The sequence below is a fragment of the Salvelinus alpinus genome, chromosome 16 (genome assembly GCF_045679555.1).
Source record: "Salvelinus alpinus chromosome 16, SLU_Salpinus.1, whole genome shotgun sequence".
NCBI classification, from domain to species: domain Eukaryota; kingdom Metazoa; phylum Chordata; class Actinopteri; order Salmoniformes; family Salmonidae; genus Salvelinus; species Salvelinus alpinus.
Genome location: NC_092101.1, coordinates 20546163 through 20566603, shown reverse-complemented (window position 1 = coordinate 20566603; position 20441 = coordinate 20546163). Strand labels below are relative to the sequence as shown.

The window sequence follows — 20441 nt, the reverse complement described above, 5'->3', positions numbered from 1 at the left end:
CACACAAGTGGCTCAGGTAGTGCAGCTCATCCAGGATGGCACATCAATGCGAGCTGTGGCAAGAAGGTTTGCTGTGTCTGTCAGCGTAGTGTCCAGAGCATGGTACATCAGGAGACGTGGAGGAGGCCACCTGGACACTACGCTGACAGACACAGCAAACCTTCTTGCCACAGCTCGCATTGATGTGCCATCCTGGATGAGCTGCACTACCTGAGCCACTTGTGTGGGTTGTAGACTCCGTCTCATGCTACTGCAAAGTTGCTTAGGCGCGAGAAACAAGGCGGCCATGTCTATCTGCGCCATCTTTATATGAAGTTGATCAACTTTTAAAACAGCATTACTTCCCCATGTTTCCTCTAACTACAGTGTATGATTTTGAAGCTCTGAGTCTGTACTTTTATCCAATGTAAAAATCCCAATTGCAAATTTTAGAACAAGAGACAGTTACAAATATTCTTGCTCATAAAACTCATGTAGACTAGCCTACCCACACTGTATCTGCGAACTGGCTGTGCCAAGACCAGAGTAGCACATTTGCTACTTAACACAACAGTTTTTGTGACAAAACTATCGGTAGAGTTGAAAATACGATTGAAACACATTGAACTTTAGATTTTTATTAGGTACATGAAAAGTTTAAAGAAAAAGTATATTCTGTGCACTACGTCGTCACGCAGATAAAAAAAAATCTGCAACAGTATGGAGGAAACACCACTGGTGGGAAAATGCGCATATTTTCTTTATGTAGATTTTAGAATCTTTGCATAAAAATCAATCGCCATTTGGATGGAAACCTAGCTACTTATAACATCAAAACAGTCTCCTCTATGAACAAATATACACACAACCAACACTGCTTTATTCAATAGCCTACTGCAGGGCATTTTTTAAATGTTTTATTGTTGGACATAAGACTGTCAAAATACCAGCAAATCAGCTCCAAGCGATTTTAATTTTGGAAATCTGTTCCAAAGTATTCCCACGCATAGAGAGATGTGATCGTAGACAAATGTAAGCAAGGTTTGAAATGATTATGTTTTAGCCTGTTTGGGCTTCTTGCGGTCAATTTGCAGTCAACCAATTATTTGTAATTACACTGAACAAAAATATAAAATGCAACGTGTAAAGTGTTGGTCCCATGTTTCATGAGCTGAAATAAAATATTGCAGAAATGTTCCGTGAGCTTATTTCTCTCAAATTTTGTGCACATCCCTGTTAGTGAGCATTTCTTCTTTGCCAAGATAATCCATCCACCTGACAGGTGTGGCATATCATGAAGCTGATTAAACAGAATGCTCATTACACAGGTGCACCGTGTCTGGGTACAATAAAAGGCCACTAAAATGTGCAGTTTCTTCACACACTTCTCTGCCCAATTTCCTTTCAAACTGGATGACCAAGATAAGGAAAGTAAAACTACTAGTGATACACCGATATGAAATTTTGGGCCGATATCCGATATTTTCCTTGCCAAAAAACCCAATACTACATTTACATTTAAGTCATTTAGCAGACGCTCTTATCCAGAGCGACTTACAAATTGGAAAGTTCATACATATTCATCCTGGTCCCCCCGTGGGGAATGAACCCACAACCCTGGCGTTGCAAGCGCCATGCTCTACCAACTGAGCCACACGGGACCACGTACTAAAAATGTTTGCGGCCTTTTTTTCATTTAATTTTTTAAAATATCGGTATCGTTTTTTTGGCAAGGAAAATATTTGATATCGGTCAAAATTTTTATATTGGTAACTTTCTAGTTTCTACTGGTCATTGTTTTCAGGCTGGTTGTATTGGTGCTAGCTAGGTACCAAGCTAAAGCTAGCTAGCTACCCCAGAAGTTGAGGTCAAACAAATATCGCTTTATTACCAACGCGGAATTGTAAACACATCGTTTGTGGCCGGTGTATGCAGACTTTTGGGCAGCTTTGACAGTGCCACTGATACTAGTGGTGGCGCTTGGCTTGCACGTGCAAATTCAGAACACACAACATTCTATAGTAGAACTGTGTTATTTGATGTGTCAAATTTAAAGCTTATTTAATGTGTCAAATAGTGTTATTTGACGTGTATCTTTTTTGACACACAAAGACCCAAACGGTGTTCCATAGTATGTCGTGAAACTAATAGCAGTGACGCTATTACTGTGTAACTCAGGTAGGGCAACATCTGAAAAATAGCGCACTTGGTAGTGTGTACCGGTGCTCGACCAGTCGTGAAAGCCAACATCACCCACGACAGAGAACGGTTGATTGTCAAGGGAAATTAATTCCATTATCTTGGAGTTAATGGATTTCGCCTTTGCGTTGTCTCACTCTTTCAAATGACTGTTCAACTTGTTGACTGCTCGATCCACACAAGAGACATTGTGGGCTAGGTTAGGAATGCTGTGTTGCACGTGTAGCGCAACATTTTACGTGGCGTCATTATGTCATGTACCTACATTATATAGGTATGCAGGTCAGCTTTGACTTCGGTTTTGCACATCAGCGTTAAACTAGATGCAAAAATGCAAATGCATAGAGGGTGAGTGCTGATCCCATAGCTAATGATACCAAGGCTGAGAAAGAACTTCCCAACTGGGCAACCCTGTTTGCTGAGAACTTGAAAGTCATGGCAAATGGAGAGATTTGTTTTGCATTATCACATAGAACCTAGCAAGGTGACAGCTTGATGTATTCAACCTACTTTGAGGGATTAACAATGACTCACAGGAAAATGAAGATGCCCATTAATAAAAGAGACCAGATGTATAGCAAGATCCTCACAGGAAAATTATGATGCCCATTAATAAAAGAGACCAGATGTATAGCAAGATCGCTTCAGCCAATTGCTCTAAGAGAAGCAAACCCACCGCACTATCACATGACCTCTGGTGAGCCATCTCCCCATAAAAGGCGAGGCCGTGTTGCTGCTGCAGCCAGCGAGGTTATTGGAGTTCATTGACATCTCCTTCGTCATATTCACCGTACAGGGAATCGAGGCTCATTGCGTGTACTGTACAGCAAGTGGAAATGAAATGTTGAGTAACGTTAGACCTGTAAATGTATTTAGCTGGTTGACTGCACATTGACTAACTAGCTATGTTTTCCTATAAATGGGGACTATAGGAAACCTGACATCACCACACGCCTACAAGTATTCGGATTAATAGAAAGGTGTCTTTATTTAGAGAATGTATGATCTTACGTGGCATGATGATCAAATAGAGGTAAAAGGTCGGCAGAGGTGGGCATTATTTTCATCGAGGGAAAAAAACATGTCCAATAAAATTCATTTAGAAAATAGGTCAAGCTTAACATGTTTTTATCAAACGAATGACACGAGCATCCACTCGCTGAAGGTGCACCGGCTGACAGTTACCGGTCGGCGCGTGCAAAGAAAAATAGCTAGAATGGCTAATTTGTAAGGCTAACCAAATTGGTTCAAAGTACAAGTGTCACAGTTTCTGTTAAGATATTCCATTTAAATTAAGAGCAAAATTGTTAACTATAAGTTCTCTGTATTTACCGGTAAACTACCTTAGTTACACAACAATATGACAGCCATTGCATGGCATGTAGTTTGTAGCGAATGAAGAATAGCACACGTTATCGTTAGGCCAACTTGTTTAAGTTTATTAATGTCAATTAAAGTAATGTTGGAGCTTACCGTCAATGCAAAACAAGGCAACTTTTTCCTGCTGCAAACTTTAGCGCCGAAGTTGTTTAAGAGTTCATAAGGGAAATGAAGTCAGGTTACTTGGCCTATCCTGCAGGTGTGCACACCAGCTACTGAGAAGCAGAACGAACGGCTCTTTTTGGTTAACGTCTTTTAAACCAAATCACATCTGTGAAAGAACCGTTCATTTGGCACCCTGATTTATTACTACTGCTTTTTGACCTTCAGACAACGATTATCTGCACTGAAGACAATTAAAACATTATCTGAAGATTGTAATGCACTACAGGAACAATAGATAGTGAGGAGAGACTTTTTCTGGTCCACACACATTGTTGCAGTGCATTCATTTTTTCCCTTTCATTTTTTTTTGCAGGCCATCTAATAATTTGGTATGGTAAAAATGTATTTGAACTAACATGCCACGATCTGAAATTACATTTGTAGGCTTCATTTGAGAGATTTCCAATTGTTTCATGGTCTTAGGTATTTTTAAGAGCCAATGAACAAAGAGCTGTTTGGGAGCCAAATGAGCCGGCTCACTGAACAGATTCGGAATGCCCATCACTACTGAGAAGGACACGTTCACACTGAGTATACCAAACATTAGGAACACCTTCCCCTTTTTTGCCCTCAGAACAGCATGGACTCTACAAGGTGTCGAAAGCGTTCCATGTTTTTATTTTATTTATCCTGTTCATTTAAGTCAGTTAAGAACAAATACTTATTTACAATGACTGCCTACCCCGTCCAAACCCTAACCCGGACAACGCTTTGCCAATTGTGCGCCGCCCTATGGGACTCTCAATCACGGCCGGTTGTGATACAGCCTGGAATCGAACCAGGGTCTGTAGTGACGCCTCTAGCACTGAGATGCAGTGCCTTAGACCGTTGCGCCACTCGAGAGCCCATGTTTTGTATACTGACCACACATTTATATTGGCCATGTGACTTTAACGATTTTTATGGTTTTGCCTAGAAGGGATCCAGCTTTTGCCAAAATTGACTTTTCGTAGTAGGTTTAGATTTAGAACTTAGACAGCAAGGATAGGTTTCCTAAACGCATCGCACTAAGACCATATTTCGTCTATTTAGTTTCAATGGAATTAAGATGATCTTACTGCTATGATGGTTTTGGGAAACCCAGCCCAGGTTATGAGAATGAATGTAGCAAATTAGGTTAAGGTTAGCTAAAATAAAGAAATCGACATTTGACGTCAATTTGACAAGAGCTGTATCCCATCTAGACAAAACCGATTTGTATGTGACTTGAAAGATCAATTTGTAGTTTGAAATAATTTCCATATTAGTAGAAAAAATAATAAAACCTTTTACATTCACCTCACCCAGGTGCTAATGTTTTTTCTTTGTGCCAGCAATTCCCATAATAATGATTAAAAAAGTGGTACATGTGTTTTAGGCTATGATATTTTGTATTATAAACTGGGTAGTTTGAGCCCTGAATGCTGTTTGGCTGAAAGATGTCAAATATCAGACCATATACCACTGGTATGACAAAACATTTATTTGTACTGCTCTAATTACGTTGGTAACCAGATTATAATAGCAATAAGGCACCTTAGGGGTTTGTGGTACATTACCATTATACCATGGCTAAGGGCTGTATCCAGGCGTTGTGACTAAGAACAGCCCTTAGCCGTGGTATATTGGCCATATACCACATCCCCTCATTGCTTAATAATTAGATCTTGAAATTACTTAAATTTGTGGAAACCTAAATCCATATTAATCACTGTACAGCACCCTTGTTTAAATACAGTCTATGGTAGCCTACCACTTCTCTCTGTATTTATTTTTAAGAGAACACAAAAAGGTGTGTATCATAAAACATTTCTGTGTCCTCTTTTGGTCTGAATAAAGTCTAGGTTATCAAACCCAAGAAGTCGAGTATACCCAGGTTATTTCAGTGGTGTAATCATTAGTACAGTTTTGCAACTAAAACAAGAGTTTGTATTAGACAAATTCAGGTAGGTCCCTCCCCGTTTAGTTCCATTTGCTTCCGTTTAAGAAACGTTTTTCCACCTGGTGAAGGTCTTGGAGAAAATTCAGGTTTCAAATCCCAGGTGAAATTTGTGTCGATAGTAAGAATGGCAATGAGTGGAAGAGAAGGAGCACATTGAATGGCAGTATAGCAGCTATGGAAAAACGATGAACATGTACTGCCACCATGTGGTTGAGATTTTATGCACTGGCAAGACCCTATATTTAAACTAGAGGTTACGAGTAACTCAATTGATTACTGATTACAGCCTTATTGATTGATTACTGATTACAGGTAATCTTTTGTGTTGACCTTTACTCAACAGATGGGTTCTCATATGTTTATCAAGAGTTCATTAATAACAATATATTTTATATATTAACAACCCGGCCGTCCTACAATCTAAAATAGATTCCCTCAATCTCACACAAATTATCAAGGAACCCACAAGGTACAACCCTAAATCCGTAAACATGGGCACCCTCATAGATATTATCCTGACCAACTTGCCCTCCAAATACACCTCTGCTGTTTTCAATCAGGATCTCAGCGATCACTGCCTCATTGCCTGCATCCGTTATGGGTCCGCGGTCAAACGACCACCCCTCATCACTGTCAAATGCTCCCTAAAACACTTCTGCGAGCAGGCCTTTCTAATCGACCTGGCCCGGGTATCCTGGAAGGATATTTACCTCATCCCGTCAGTAGAGGATGCCTAGTTGCTCTTTAAAAGTGCTTTCCTCTCCATCTTAAATAAGCATGCCCCATTCAAAAAAAAATTGAACTAAGAACAGATATAGCCTTGGTTCACTCCAGATCTGACTGCCAACGACAAGCACAAAAACATCCTGTGGCATACTGCACTAGCATTGAATAGTCCCCGCGATATGCAACTTTTCAGGGAAGTCAGGAACCAATACACACAGTCAGTTAGGAAAGCAAAGGCTAGCTTTTTCAAACAGAAATTTGCATCCTGTAGCTCTAACTTCAAAAAGTTTTGGGACACTGTAAAGTCCATGGAGAATAAAAGCACCTCCTCCCAGCTGCCCACTGCACTGAGGCTAGCAAACACTGTCACTACCGATAAATCCATGATAATCGAGAATTTCAATAAGCATTTCTCTACGGCTGGCCATGCTTTCCTCCTGGCTACCCCAACCCCGGCCAACAGCTCCGCACCCCCCGCAGCTACTTGCCCAAGCCCCCCCCAGCTTCTCCTTCACCCAAATCCAGACAGCAGATGTTCTGAATGAGCTGCAAAACCTGGATCCGTACAAATCAGCTGGGCTAGACAATCTGGACCCTCTCTTTCTAAAATTATTCGCCGCCATTGTTGCAACCCCTATTACTAGTCTGTTCAACCTCTCTCGTATCGTCCGAGATTCCTAAAGATTGGAAAGCTGCCGCAGTCATCCCCCTCATCAAAGGGGGTGACACTCTAGACCCAAACTGTTACAGACCTATATCCATCCTGCCCTGCCTTTCTAAAGTCTTCGAAAGCCAAGTTAACAAACAGATCACTGACCATTTCGAATCCCACCGTACCTTCTCCGCTGTGCAATCCGGTTTCCGAGCTGGTCACGGGTGCACCTCAGCCACGCTCAAGGTACTAAACAATATCATAACCTTCATCGTTAAAGCACAGTACTGTGCAACCGTCGTCTTCATCGACCTAGCCAAGGATTTCGACTCTGTCAATCACCGTATTCTTATCGGCAGACTCAACAGCCTCGGTTTCTCAAATGACTGCCTCGCCTGGTTCACCAACTACTTCCCAGATAGAGTTCAGTGTGTCAAATCGGAGGGCCTGTTGTCTGGACCTTTGGCCGTCTCTATGGGGGTACCACAGGATTCAATTCTCCGGCCGACTCTTTTCTCTGTATATATCAATGACGTCGCTCTTGCTGCGGGTGATACCTTGATCCACCTCTACGCAGACGACACCATTCTGTATACATCTGGCCCTTCTTTGGACACTGTGTTAACAAACCTCCAAACAAGCTTCAATGCCATGCAACACTGCTTCCGTGGCCTGCAACTGCTTTTAAATGCTAGTAAAACTAAATGCATGCTTTTCAGCCGATTGCTGCCCGCACCCGCCCACCTGACTAGCATCACTAATCTGGACGGTTCTGACTTAGAATATGTGGACAACTACAAATACCTAGGTGTCTGGCTAGACTGTAAACTCTCCTTCCAGACTCATATTAAGCATCTCCAATCCAAAATTAAATCTAGAATCGGCTTCCTATTTCGCAACAAAGCCTCCTTCACTCACGCTGCCAAACATACCCTCATAAAACTGACTATCCTACCGATCCTCGACTTCAGCGATGTCATTTACAAAATAGCCTCCAACACTCTACTCAGCAACCTGGATGCAGTCTATCACAGTGCCATCCGTTTTGTCACCAAAGCCCCATATACCACCCACCACTGCAACCTGTATGCTCTAGTCGGCTGGCCCACGCTACATATTGGTCGCCAGACCCACTGACTCCAGGTCATCTATAAGTCTTTGCTAGGTAAAGCTCCACCTTATCTCAGCTCACTGGTCACCATAACAACACCCACCCGTAGCATGCGCTCCAGCAGGTATATCTCACTGGTCATCCCCAAAACCGACACCTCTTTTGCCGCCTTTCGTTCCAGTTCTCTGCTGCCAATGACTGGAACGAATTGCAAAAATCGCTGAAGTTGGAGACTTATATCTCCCTCACTAACTTTATGCATCGGCTATCTGAGCAGCTTACCGATCGCTGCAGCTGTACACAGCCCATCTGTAAATAGCCCATCCAACTACCTACCTCATCCCCACATTGTTTTTATTTACTTGTTTTGCTCTTTTGCACACCAGTATTTCTACTTGCACATCATTATCTGCACATCTATCACTCCAGTGTTAATTTGCTCAATTGTAATTACTTCGCTACTATGGCCTATTTATTGCCGTACCTCCTTACGCCATTTGCACACACTGTATATCGATTTTTCTATTGTGTTATTGACTGTACTTTTGTTTATCCCACGTGTAACTCTGTGTTGTTGTTTTTTGTCGCACTGCTTTGCTTTATCTTGGCCAGGTCGCAGTTGTAAATGAGAACTTGTTCTCAACTGGCCTACCTGGTTAAATAAAAGTGAAATAAAAAATATACACTACCGTTCAACAATTTGGGGTCACTTAGAAATGTCCTTGTTTTTTAAAGAAAAACACATTTGTTGTCCATTAAAAAAAATATAAAATTAATCAGAAATACAGTGTAGACATTCTTAATATTGTAAATGACTATTGTAGCTGGAAACAGCAGATTTTTAATGGAATATCTACATAGTCGTACAGAGGCCCATTATCAGCAACCATCACTCCTGTGTTCCGATAGCATGTTGTATTAGCTAATCCAAGTTTATCATTTTAAAAGGCTAACTGATCATTAGAAAACCCTTTTGCAATTATGTTAGCACAGCTGAAAACTGTTATTCTAATTAAAGAAGCAATAAAACTGGCCTTCTTTAGACTAGTTGAGTATCTGAAGCATCAGCATTTGTTTCTTTGCAACTGTCTAGAAAGCCAGCATCCCGGAGTCGCCTGTTCACTGTTGACATTGAGACTGGTGTTTTGCGCGTACTATTTAATGAAGCTGCCAGTTGAGGACTTGTGAGGTGGCTGTTTCTCAAACTAGACACTCTAATATACTTGTCCTTTTGCTCAGTTGTGCACCGGGGCCTCCCACTCCTCTTTCTATTCTGGTTAGAGCCAGTTTGCGCTGTTCTGTGAAGGGAGTGGTACACAGCGTTGTACGAGATCTTCAGTTTCTTGACAATTTCTCACATGGAATAGCCTTAATTTCTCAGAACAAGAATAGACTGACGAGTTTCAGGATAAAGGTCTTTGTTTCTGGCCATTTTGAGCATGTGATCAAACCCACAAATGCTGATGCTTCAGATACTCAACTAGTCTAAAGAAGGCCAGTTTTATTGCTTCTTTAATCAGAACAACAGTTTTCAGCTGTGCTAACATAATTGCAAAAGGGTTTTCTAATGATCAGTGAGCCTTTTAAAATAATAAACTTGGATTAGCTAACACAACATGCCATTGGAACACAGGAGTGATGGTTGCTGATAATGGGCCTCTGTATGCCTATGTAGATAATCCAGCTACAATAGTCATTTACAACATGAACAATGTCTACACTGTATTTCTGATCAATTTGATGTTATTTTAATGTACAAAAAATGTGCTCTTCTTTCAAAAACAAGGACATTTCTAAGTGACCCCAAACGTTTGAACGGTAGTGTAGCTCTTTTCATTACAAAAAATAATCTTCACATCGCTTTGAACACAAAAACACCTTAGGGGATCTGGCAGTTTATGGTTAATCTTCCACACACAGCTTCAGATGACTTTAGGCAGTTCAGATAGGCTGTAGGAGTTGCTTGAACAGAGAGAGCATCGATGATAATGACAGACAGGGAGAAACTTCTGCAATTAATTGACATCAGCAATTCATTAAATTAATTGACATTATCAACTTTCCTGTGGTATCCACTTCTCCTCTCTCGCTCTGACATTACCCTATGAAAGACTTACCATAGATGTTTTATACATTCTGTGAAATGTTGCAAGAACAAATGGCACAATTCTGCAGATTGCTGGACCCTTCACACACATAGATCTCAAAAATGAAAGAGCAAGACAAAGGAGATGATTATGGACCACAGAAAAAGGAGAACCGAACACGCCCCCATTCACATCGACGGGGCTGTAGTGGAGCAGGTCGAGAGTTTCAAGTTTTTTGTTGACCACATCACCAACAAACTATCATAGTCCAAACACACCAAGAAAGTCGTGAAGAGGGCACGACAATGCCTTTCCCCAACCCGAGGAGACTGAAAATATGGCATGGGTCCCCAGATCCTCAAAAAGTTCTACAGCTGCACCTTCGAGCACATCCTGACCGGTTGCATCACTGCCTGATATGTATGGCAACTGCTCGGCATCCGACCATAAGGCGTTACAGAGGGTAGTGCGTACAGCCCAGTACATCATTGGGGCCAAGCTTCCTGCCATCCAGGACCTACACTACCGGTCAAAAGTTTTAGAACACCTACTCATTCAAGGGTTTTTTCTTTATTTTGACTATTTTCTACATTGTAGAATAATAGTGAAGACATCAAAACTATGAAATAACATATATGAAATCATGTAGTAACCAAAAAAGTGTTAAACAAATCAAAATATATTTTATATTTGAGATTCTTCAAATAGCCACCCTTTGCCTCGATGACAGCTTTGCATATTCTTGGCATTCTCTCAACCAGCTTCACCTGGAATGCTTTTCCAACAGTCTTGAAGGAGTTCCCACATATGCTGAGCACTTGTTGGCTGCTTTTCCTTCACTCTGCCATCCGACTCATCCCAATCCATCTCAATTTGGTTGAGGTCATGGGATTGTGGAGGCCAGGTAATCTGATGGAGCACTCCATCACTCTCCTTCTTGGTAAAATAGCCTTTACACAGCCTGGAGGTGTGTTGGGTCATTGTCCTGTTGAAAAACAAATGATAGTCGCACTAAGCTCAAACCAGATGGGATGGCGTATCATTGCAGAATGCTGTGGTAGCCATGCTGCTTAAGTGTGCCTTGAATTCTAAATAAATCACAGACAGTGTCACCAACAAATCACCCCCACACCATAACACCAACTCCTCCATGCTTCACGGTGGAAAACACACATGCAGAGATCATCCGTTCACCTACTCTGCATCTCACAAAGACACGGCAGTTGGAACCAACACTCTCAAATTTGGACTCTAGACCAAAGGACAAATTTCCACTGGTCTAATGTCCATTGCTCGTGTTTCTTAGCCCAAGCAAGTCTCTTCTTCTTATTGCTGCCCTTTAGTAGTGGTTTCTCTGCAGCAATTCTACCACGAAGGCCTGATTCCCACAGTCTCCTCTGAACAGTTGATGTTGAGATGTCTGTTGTTGAACTCTGAAGCATTTATTTGGGCTACAATTTCTGACGCTGGTAACTCTAATTAACATATCCTCTGCTGCAGGTCTTCCATTCCTGTGGCGGTCCTCATGAGAGACAGTTTCATCATAGCGCTTGATGGTTTTTACGACGGTACTTGAAGAAACTTTAAAAGTTCTTGAAATGTTCCATATTGACTGACCTTCATGTTTTAAAGTAATGATGGACTGTCGTTTCCCTTTGCTTATTCGAGCTGTTCTTGCCATAATATGTACTTGGTCTTTTACCAAATAGGGCTATCTTATGTATACCCTCCCTACTTTGTCACAGCACAACTGATTGTCTCAAACGCATTAAGAAGGAAAGAAATTCCAAAAATGTACTTTTAAGAAGGCACACCTGTTAATTGAAATGCATTCCAGGTGACTACCTCATGAAGCTGGTTTGCGTGTGCAAAGCTGTCAAGGCGAAGGGTGGCTATTTGAAGAATCTCAAATATAAAATATATTTTGATTTGTTCAACACTTTTTTGGTTACTACATGATTCCATATGTGTAATTTCATAGCTTTGATGTCTTCACTATTATTCTACAATGTAGAAAATAGTAAAATAAAGAAAAACCCTTGAATGAGTAGGTGTTCTAAAACTTTTGATTGGTAGTGTACAGTATATACTAGAAATGTCAGAGGAAGGCCTCAAAAATTGTCAAAGTCACCCAAGTCATATTCTGTTCTCTCTGCTACCACACAGCAAGCGGTACCAGAGCACCAAGTCTAGGTCCAAAAGGCTCCTTAACAGCTTTGACCCCCAAGCCATAAGACTGCTGAACAATTAATCAAATGGCCACCCAGACTATTTACATTTGTTTTTAACACTGCTGCTACTCACTGTTTATTATCTATGCAGTCACTTTACCCCTACCTACATGTACAAATTACCATGACTAACCTGTACCCCTGCACATTGATTCGGTACAGGTACCCCCTCTATATAGCCTCGTTATTCCCACCTGGACAAAAGGAACACCCACGTGAGAATGCTATTCATTGACTACAACTCAGCGTTCAACACCATAGTACCCTCAAAGCTCATCACTAAGCTATGGATCCTGGGACTAAACACCTCCCTCTGCAACTGGATCCTTGACTTCCTGACGGGCCGCCCCCAGGTGGTGAGGGTAGGTAGCAACACATCTGCATTGCTGATCCTCAACACTGGAGCCCCTCAGGGGTGCGTGCTCAGTCCCCTCCTGTACTCCCTGTTCACCCACGACTGCGTGGCCAGGCACGACTCCAACACCATCCTTAAGTTTGCAGACAACACAACAGTGGTAGACCTGATCACCGACAACGATGAGACAGCCTATAGGGAGGAGGTCAGAGACCTGGCCGGGTGGTGCCAGAATATGGAGCAGGTTGAGCAGGTTGAGAGCTTCAAGTTCCTTGGTGTCCACATCACCAACAAACTAGAATGGTCCAAACACACCAAGACAGTCGTGAAGAGGGCACGACAAAATCCTATTCCCCCTCAGGAAATTAAAAAGATTTGGCATGGGTCTTCAGATCCTCAAAAGGTTCAACAGCTGCAACATTGAGAGCATCCTGACTGGATGCATCACTGCCTGGTAGGGCAACTGCTCAGCCTCCGACCGCAAGGCACTACAGAGGGTAGTGCGTACAGCCCAGTACATCACTGGGGCTAAGCAGCCTGCCACCCAGGCCCTAAAAATTGTAAAAGACCCCAGCCACCCCAGTCATAGACTGTTCTCTCTACTACCGTATGGCAAGCGGTACTGGAGCGCCAAGTCTAGGACCAAAAGGCTTCTAAACAGTTTTTACCCCCAAGTCACAAGACTCCTGAACAGGTAATCAAATGGCTCCCTGGACTATCTACATTGTGTCCCGCCAACCTCTCTTTTACGCTACTGCTACTCTCTGTTTATCATATATGCATAGTCACTTTAACTATACATTCATGTACATACTACCTCAATTAGCCCGACCAACCAGTGCCCTCACACACTGGCTACCCGGACTATCTGCATTGTGTCCCGCCAATCTCTCTTTTACGCTACTGCTACTCTCTGTTTATCATATATGCATAGTCACTTTAACCATACCTACATGTACATACTACCTCAATCAGCCTGACTAACCAGTGTTTGTATATAGCCTCCCTACTCTATATAGCCTAGCTACTGTTATTTTTCACTGTCTTTTTTACTGTTGTTTTTATTTCTTTACTTATCTATTGTTCACCTAATACCTTTTTTTTTACTTAAAAATTGCACTGTTGGTTAGAGCCTGTAAGTAAGCTGTAAGGTCTACTACACCTGTTGTATTTGGTGCACGTGACAAATAAACTTTGATTTGATTGTTACTTTAATTTGATTTCTTACTTTAGTTTTTAGTAAATATTTTCATAACTTTATTTCTTGAACTGCATTGTTGGTTAAGGGCTTGTAAGTAAACATTTCGCGGTAAGGTTGTATACCTGTTGTATTTATTTGGCTTATGTGACAAATACAATTTGATTTAAAACGAACGAGTCAGTGACAAACGTTGCCGTATGTGGCCTTACTTGAGGAATAGGGTCAGAGCGCCCTCTAGTGATCGATTGGCCTTATTGGGCGGAGTCAATACAGTATCCCCGCCCTCATATATATATATATATCAAATGACGTATGCAGTACAGGGTAGCAACAGTTGCTTCGAGACCCCGCGCGCCATAGTGACTGTAGCCGTGGAGACAGTTACTTACCAACCGGCGCAACACTCAGCAGCAACTAGAACACAACGAGCAAGTGATTTGAGAGTGGAAAGAGAACACAGCCAGGGCAGAACTTATACAAAGCAAAGGTGACTATATCTTTACAGAGTTGAGACGATACATTTATTCTAATTTGGCATAACGATGCTGTGCTATTTAATGCATACCGCCATCAATCTCTTTCACACCCTAGCTGCTACTTTCCCTTCGTCGCATTCACCCCAGGAATCTTCTGATGTCAAGCATTAACGTTACGTAGACCGCCAGCTAGCTAACGTTCAACTAACGTCGTTGACTCCATCCAACGATTGCTGCGTCAGTCATTTGCGTACCTTTATCAGCAAGTGAACTGTCTTATTGAAAGCGATTTAGCTAAATTCATTTTTTTTGTCGTAATGTTACCATTGTTATACACGGGTTTAATCATTGTGCCAGGTTGTGTGCAGAATGGAATGTTCCGTTTATTCGGCTATCATATTTGCTTACTCTGGCCAAGTTTGCCAGCTACAGGTTGTAGCTAGTTAGCCAGGTTAGCTAATTTTAGCTAACAAATTAGCTCATGATATGGGTGAAATGTTATCGTTACATTTTACCTTGTGGATGTGACTTGTGACAACTTTCTGAAATGTTGTCTTACTCAGTTTAAGCTAGCTAACGTTAGCTCGATAACACATGGTGCACGCCGAATTAGTTAACCAGAAGTCAAACTGTTTCACGCACAGTTTAACCGATTGAGTTAACGTTAGCTAGCCTGCTGGGCCAGGTAGCTAGCTAGCATTAGCCTACCTCAAATGGTTAGCCTAGCTATTCCAAATTAGACGGACAATAATATTTTACCAACACCCATCTCTAAAATTTGCTTATTAACGTTAATATACGTTCTCTATGTCAACTCAGGATGAGACGCATCATATTGCTGTTAGATGATTTCTGCGCGTTAACTTAAGTTAGCTAGATCTATTATCTTGAAGCTCGCAGCTTACTCGTTCTATACGCAAGGGTGAACTTTTAAAACATGGAACAGTGGCGCGAGTTGATCTCCAATAGCTCACTAACGTTAGTACTCGTTATTTGCTATGTTTATTACCGATCCTGTTAAACAACAAGCAGAAACCTCGTCAACTTGCTGGCTACATCAAATTCAGTGTGCCACTGTCGTGTGTCAATGTCGTGTTGGGGAGGGCGTGCGATGGTGAAGTAGTTTATTTAGCATGCTTTTAATAGGGGGCTGTGTAAGAACTGCTTTGGAAGTCTGTAATTTGCCCAAGGCAAATATACTGAACAAAAATATAATCGCAACATGTAAAGTGCTGGTCCCATGTTTCATGAGCTGAAATATACCATCCCAGAAATGTTTAAATCAAATCAAATCAAATTTTATTAGTCACATACACATGGTTAGCAGATGTTAATGCGAGTGTAGCGAAATGCTTGTGCTTCTAGTTCCGACAATGCAGTAATAACCAACAAGTAATCTAACCTAACAATTCCACAACTACTACCTTATACACACACACACAAGTGTAAAGGGATAAAGAATATGTACATAAAGATATATGAATGAGTGGTGGTACAGAACGGCATGGCAAGATGCAGTAGATGGTATAGAGTACGGTATATACATATGAGATGAGTACTGTAGGGTATGTAAACATAAAGTGGCATAGTTTAAAGTGGCTAGTGGTACATGTATTACATAAAGATGGCAAGAAGCAGTAGATGATATAGAGTACAGTATATACATATGAGATGGGTAATGTAGGGTATGTAAACATTATATTAAGTGGCATTGTTTAAAGTGGCTAGTGGTACATTTTTACATAATTTCCATCAATTCCCATTTTTAAAGTGGCTGGAGTTGAGTCAGTATGTTGGCAGCGGCCGCTAAATGTTAGTGGTGGCTGTTTAACAGTCTGATGGCCTTGAGATAGAAGCTGTTTTTCAGTCTCTCGGTCCCTGCTTTGATGCACCTGTACTGACCTCGCCTTCTGGATGATAGCGGGGTGAACAGGCAGTGGCTTGGGTGGTTGTTGTCCTTGATGATCTTTATGGCCTTCCTGTGACATCGGGTGGTGTAGGTGTCCTGGAGGGCAGGTAGTTTGCCCCCGGTGATGCGTTCTGCAGACCTCACTACCCTCTGGAGAGCCTTACGGTTGTGGGCGGAGCAGTTGCCGTACCAGGCGGTGATACAGCCCGACAGGATGCTCTCGATTGTGCATCTGTAGAAGTTTGTGAGTGCTTTTGGTGACAAGCCGAATTTCTTCAGCCTCCTGAGGTTGAAGAGGCGCTGCTGCGCCTTCTTCACAACGCTGTCTGTGTGGGTGGACCAATTCAGTTTGTCCGTGATGTGTACACCGAGGAACTTAAAACTTTCCACCTTCTCCACTACTGACCCGTCGATGTGGATAGGGGGGTGCTCCCTCTGCTGTTTCCTGAAGTCCACAATCATCTCCTTTGTTTTGTTGACGTTGAGTGTGAGGTTATTTTCCTGACACCACACTCCGAGGGCCCTCACCTCCTCCCTGTAGGCCGTCTCGTCGTTGTTGGTAATCAAGCCTACCACTGTAGTGTCATCCGCAAACTTGATGATTGAGTTGGAGGCGTGCATGGCCACGCAGTCGTGGGTGAACAGGGAGTACAGGAGAGGGCTCAGAACGCACCCTTGTGGGGCCCCAGTGTTGAGGATCAGCGGGGTGGAGATGTTGTTACCTACCCTCACCACCTGGGGGCGGCCCGTCAGGAAGTCCAGGACCCAGTTGCACAGGGCGGGGTCGAGACCCAGGGTCTCGAGCTTGATGACGAGTTTGGAGGGTACTATGGTGTTAAATGCTGAGCTGTAATCGATGAACAGCATTCTCACATGGGTATTCCTCTTGTCCAGATGGGTTAGGGCAGTGTGCAGTGTGGTTGCGATTGCGTCGTCTGTGGACCTATTGGGTCGGTAAGCAAATTGGAGTGGGTCTAGGGTGTCCGGTAGGGTGGAGGTGATATGGTCCTTGACTAGTCTCTCAAAGCACTTTATGATGACGGAAGTGAGTACTACGGGGCGGTAGTCGTTTAGCTCAGTTACCTTAGCTTTCTTGGGAACAGGAACAATGGTGGCCCTCTTGAAGCATGTGGGAACAGCAGACTGGGATAAGGATTGATTGAATATGTCCGTAAACACACCAGCCAGCTGGTCTGCGCATGCTCTGAGGACGCGGCTGGGAATGCCGTCTGGGCCTGCAGCCTTGCGAGGGTTAACACGTTTAAATGTTTTACTCACCTCGGCTGCAGTGAAGGAGAGCCCGCAGCTTTTGGTAGGGGGCCGTGTCAGTGGCACTGTATTGTCCTCAAAGCGGGCAAAAAAGTTGTTTAGCCTGTCTGGGAGCAAGACATCCTGGTCCGCGACGGGGCTGGTTTTCTTTTTGTAATCCGTGATTGACTGTAGACCCTGCCACATACCTCTTGTGTCTGAGCTGTTGAATTGCGACTCGATTTTGTCTCTGTACTGGGACTTAGCCTGTTTGATTGCCTTGCGGAGAGAATAGCTACACTGTTTGTATTCGGTCATGCTTCCGGTCACCTTGCCCTGGTTAAAAGCAGTGGTTCGCGCTTTCAGTTTCACGCGAATGCTGCCGTCAATCCACGGTTTCTGGTTTGGGAATGTTTTAATCGTTGCTGTGGGTACGACATCGTCAATGCACTTCCTAATGAACTCGCTCACCGAATCAGCATATTCGTCAATATTGTTGTTGGACGAAATGCGGAACATATTCCAATCCGCGTGATCGAAGCAGTCTTGAAGCGTGGATTCAGATTGGTCGGACCAGCGTTGAACAGACCTGAGCGCGGGAGCTTGTTGTTTTAGTTTCTGTTTGTAGGCTGGAATCAACAAAATGGAGTCGTGGTCAGCTTTTCCGAAAGGGGGGCGGGGGAGGGCCTTATATGCGTCGCGGAAATTAGTATAACAATGATCTAGGGTTTTTCCAGCCCTGGTAGCACAATCGATATGCTGATAGAATTTAGGGAGTTTTGTTTTTAGATTAGCCTTGTTAAAATCCCCAGCTACGATGAATGTAGCCTCAGGGTGTGTGGTTTCCAGTTTACAAAGAGTCAGATAAAGTTCGTTCAGGGCCATCGATGTGTCTGCTTGGGGGGGAATATATACGGCTGTGATTATGATTGAAGAGAATTCCCTTGGTAGATAATGCGGTCGACATTTGATTGTGAGGAGTTCTAGATCAGGTGAACAGAATGACTTGAGTTCCTGTGTGTTGTTATGATGATCACACCACGTCTCGTTAATCATAAGGCATACCCCCCCGCCCCTCTTCTTACCAGAAAGATGTTTGTTTCTGTCGGCGCGATGCATGAAGAAACCAGCTGGCTGCACCGACTCCGTTAGCGTCTCTTGAGTTAGCCATGTTTCCGTGAAGCAGAGCACGTTGCAATCCCTGATGTCTCTCTGGAATGCTACCCGTGCTCGGATTTCATCAACCTTATTGTCAAGAGACTGGACATTGGCGAGTAGTATGCTAGGGAGTGGAGCGCGATGTGCCCGTCTCCGAAGCCTGACCACGAGACCGCCTCGTTTGCCCCTTTTACGGCGTCGCACAGGGTCGCCGGCTGGGATCAGATCCATTGTATTGGGTGGAAGGCAAAACACTGGATCCGTTTCGGGAAAGTCATATTCCTGGTAGGAACGATGATGAGTTGACGTTAATCGTATATTCAGTAGTTCCTCCCGACTGTATGTAATGAAACCTAAGATTACCTGGGGTACCGATGTAAGAAATAACACATAAAAAAACAAAATACTGCATATTTTCCAAGGAACGCGAAGCGAGGCGGCCATCTCTTTTCGGCGCCGGATGACTAGATTTCTTACTCACAAAAAGCTTATTTCTCTCAAATTTTGTGCACAAATTTGTTTACGTACCTGTTTGTGAGCATTTCTCCTTTGCCAAAATAATCCATCCATTTGACAGGTGTGGCATAGCAAGAAGTGGATTAAATGGCATGCTAATTACACAGGTGCACCTTGTGCTGGGGACAATAATAGGCCACTCTAAAATGTGCAGTTTTGTCACACAACACAATGCCACAGATGTCTCAAGTTTTGAGGGAGTGTACTATTGGCACGCTGACTCCATGAATCATCACCAGACCTGTTGCCAAAGAATTGAATGTTAATTTCTCTACGGCAATTTGCTTCAAATGTAATTTTAGAGAATTTGGCAGTATGTCCAACCGGCCTCACAACCGCAGCCCAGGACCTCCACATCCAGCTTCTTCTCCTGTGGGGGCGTTTGTGACGAAGAGAATTTCATCACAAACTGTCAGAAACCGTATCAGCGGGATGGTTCGATTTTGCTGTATGTGAAACAAGTGTAGCGATACGTCAGCTCTGCCAGGAGGTCTTGGGATGATGAGGAAGGCGCGGGACAGAAGATGGCGGAAACTGAGCTTTTGCTTGAAACTGCTAGTGAGTCGAGTGAAGCTAATAGTACAGAAAGGGACACTGTAACCCACTCGTTCTCAAAGAAAAAGGGAAACGAGAAGTAAGCTATGTTGGAAAATAGGAAACCACTAGACTCGTTTTTCGTCGGAGTCAGGGTTTTGGATCAATGCTACTTGGGAAATCTATTTAACGTCTCCAGGAAAATCTGGAATGTGTTGGAAGAAAGTTTGGAGTCGGTGAGAGTCACAAGAAGTGGTCTTATTTAGATTTATTTTTTGTGTCTGCGGAGCTTGTGTTAAGACTCAAAAAGATATCAGAGGGGAATGTTTCCTGCATAGCCTGGGATATTCGTAGCAGGGCGCTACACAATACTTGGCTAAATATCAATATTCACCCTTTTCCACACCTTAAAAACATAATTACCAAAAATATGTTACAGCCAGGTGGTGCTATGATAGTTATTCCTCCTTAGTGGACCTTTTCCATTTTGTTTTCTTTCCATCTTTGTGGGTAGTAAGTGAGTGCTTTAATATAGATGGTCCATGTGGAAATTGCCAGTCAAATATTTTAAACAATTCACCTGAGAAACAATT

General features: G+C 42.9%; 2 protein-coding genes across 6 annotated transcripts in view; one reads left to right on the top strand and one right to left on the bottom strand.

Moving 5' to 3' along the window:
- The window catches only part of acsbg2 (acyl-CoA synthetase bubblegum family member 2), a 29998-nt gene extending 26203 nt beyond the window's left edge, over nt 1-3795 (bottom strand). The window contains exon 1 of the mRNA XM_071345311.1: nt 3652-3795. The gene's annotated coding sequence lies outside the window, so the exon portion shown is untranslated. The remainder of the gene's footprint in view (nt 1-3651) is intronic.
- Nucleotides 3796-14341: 10546 nt separating this feature from the next.
- Nucleotides 14342-20441, top strand: part of rfx2 (regulatory factor X, 2 (influences HLA class II expression)) — a 79091-nt gene continuing 72991 nt past the window's right edge. For 4 of the 5 annotated variants that reach the window (XM_071345306.1, XM_071345304.1, XM_071345305.1 and 1 more), the window contains exon 1: nt 14342-14494. The gene's annotated coding sequence lies outside the window, so the exon portion shown is untranslated. The remainder of the gene's footprint in view (nt 14495-20441) is intronic. The other variant, XM_071345303.1, reaches the window with a different exon arrangement.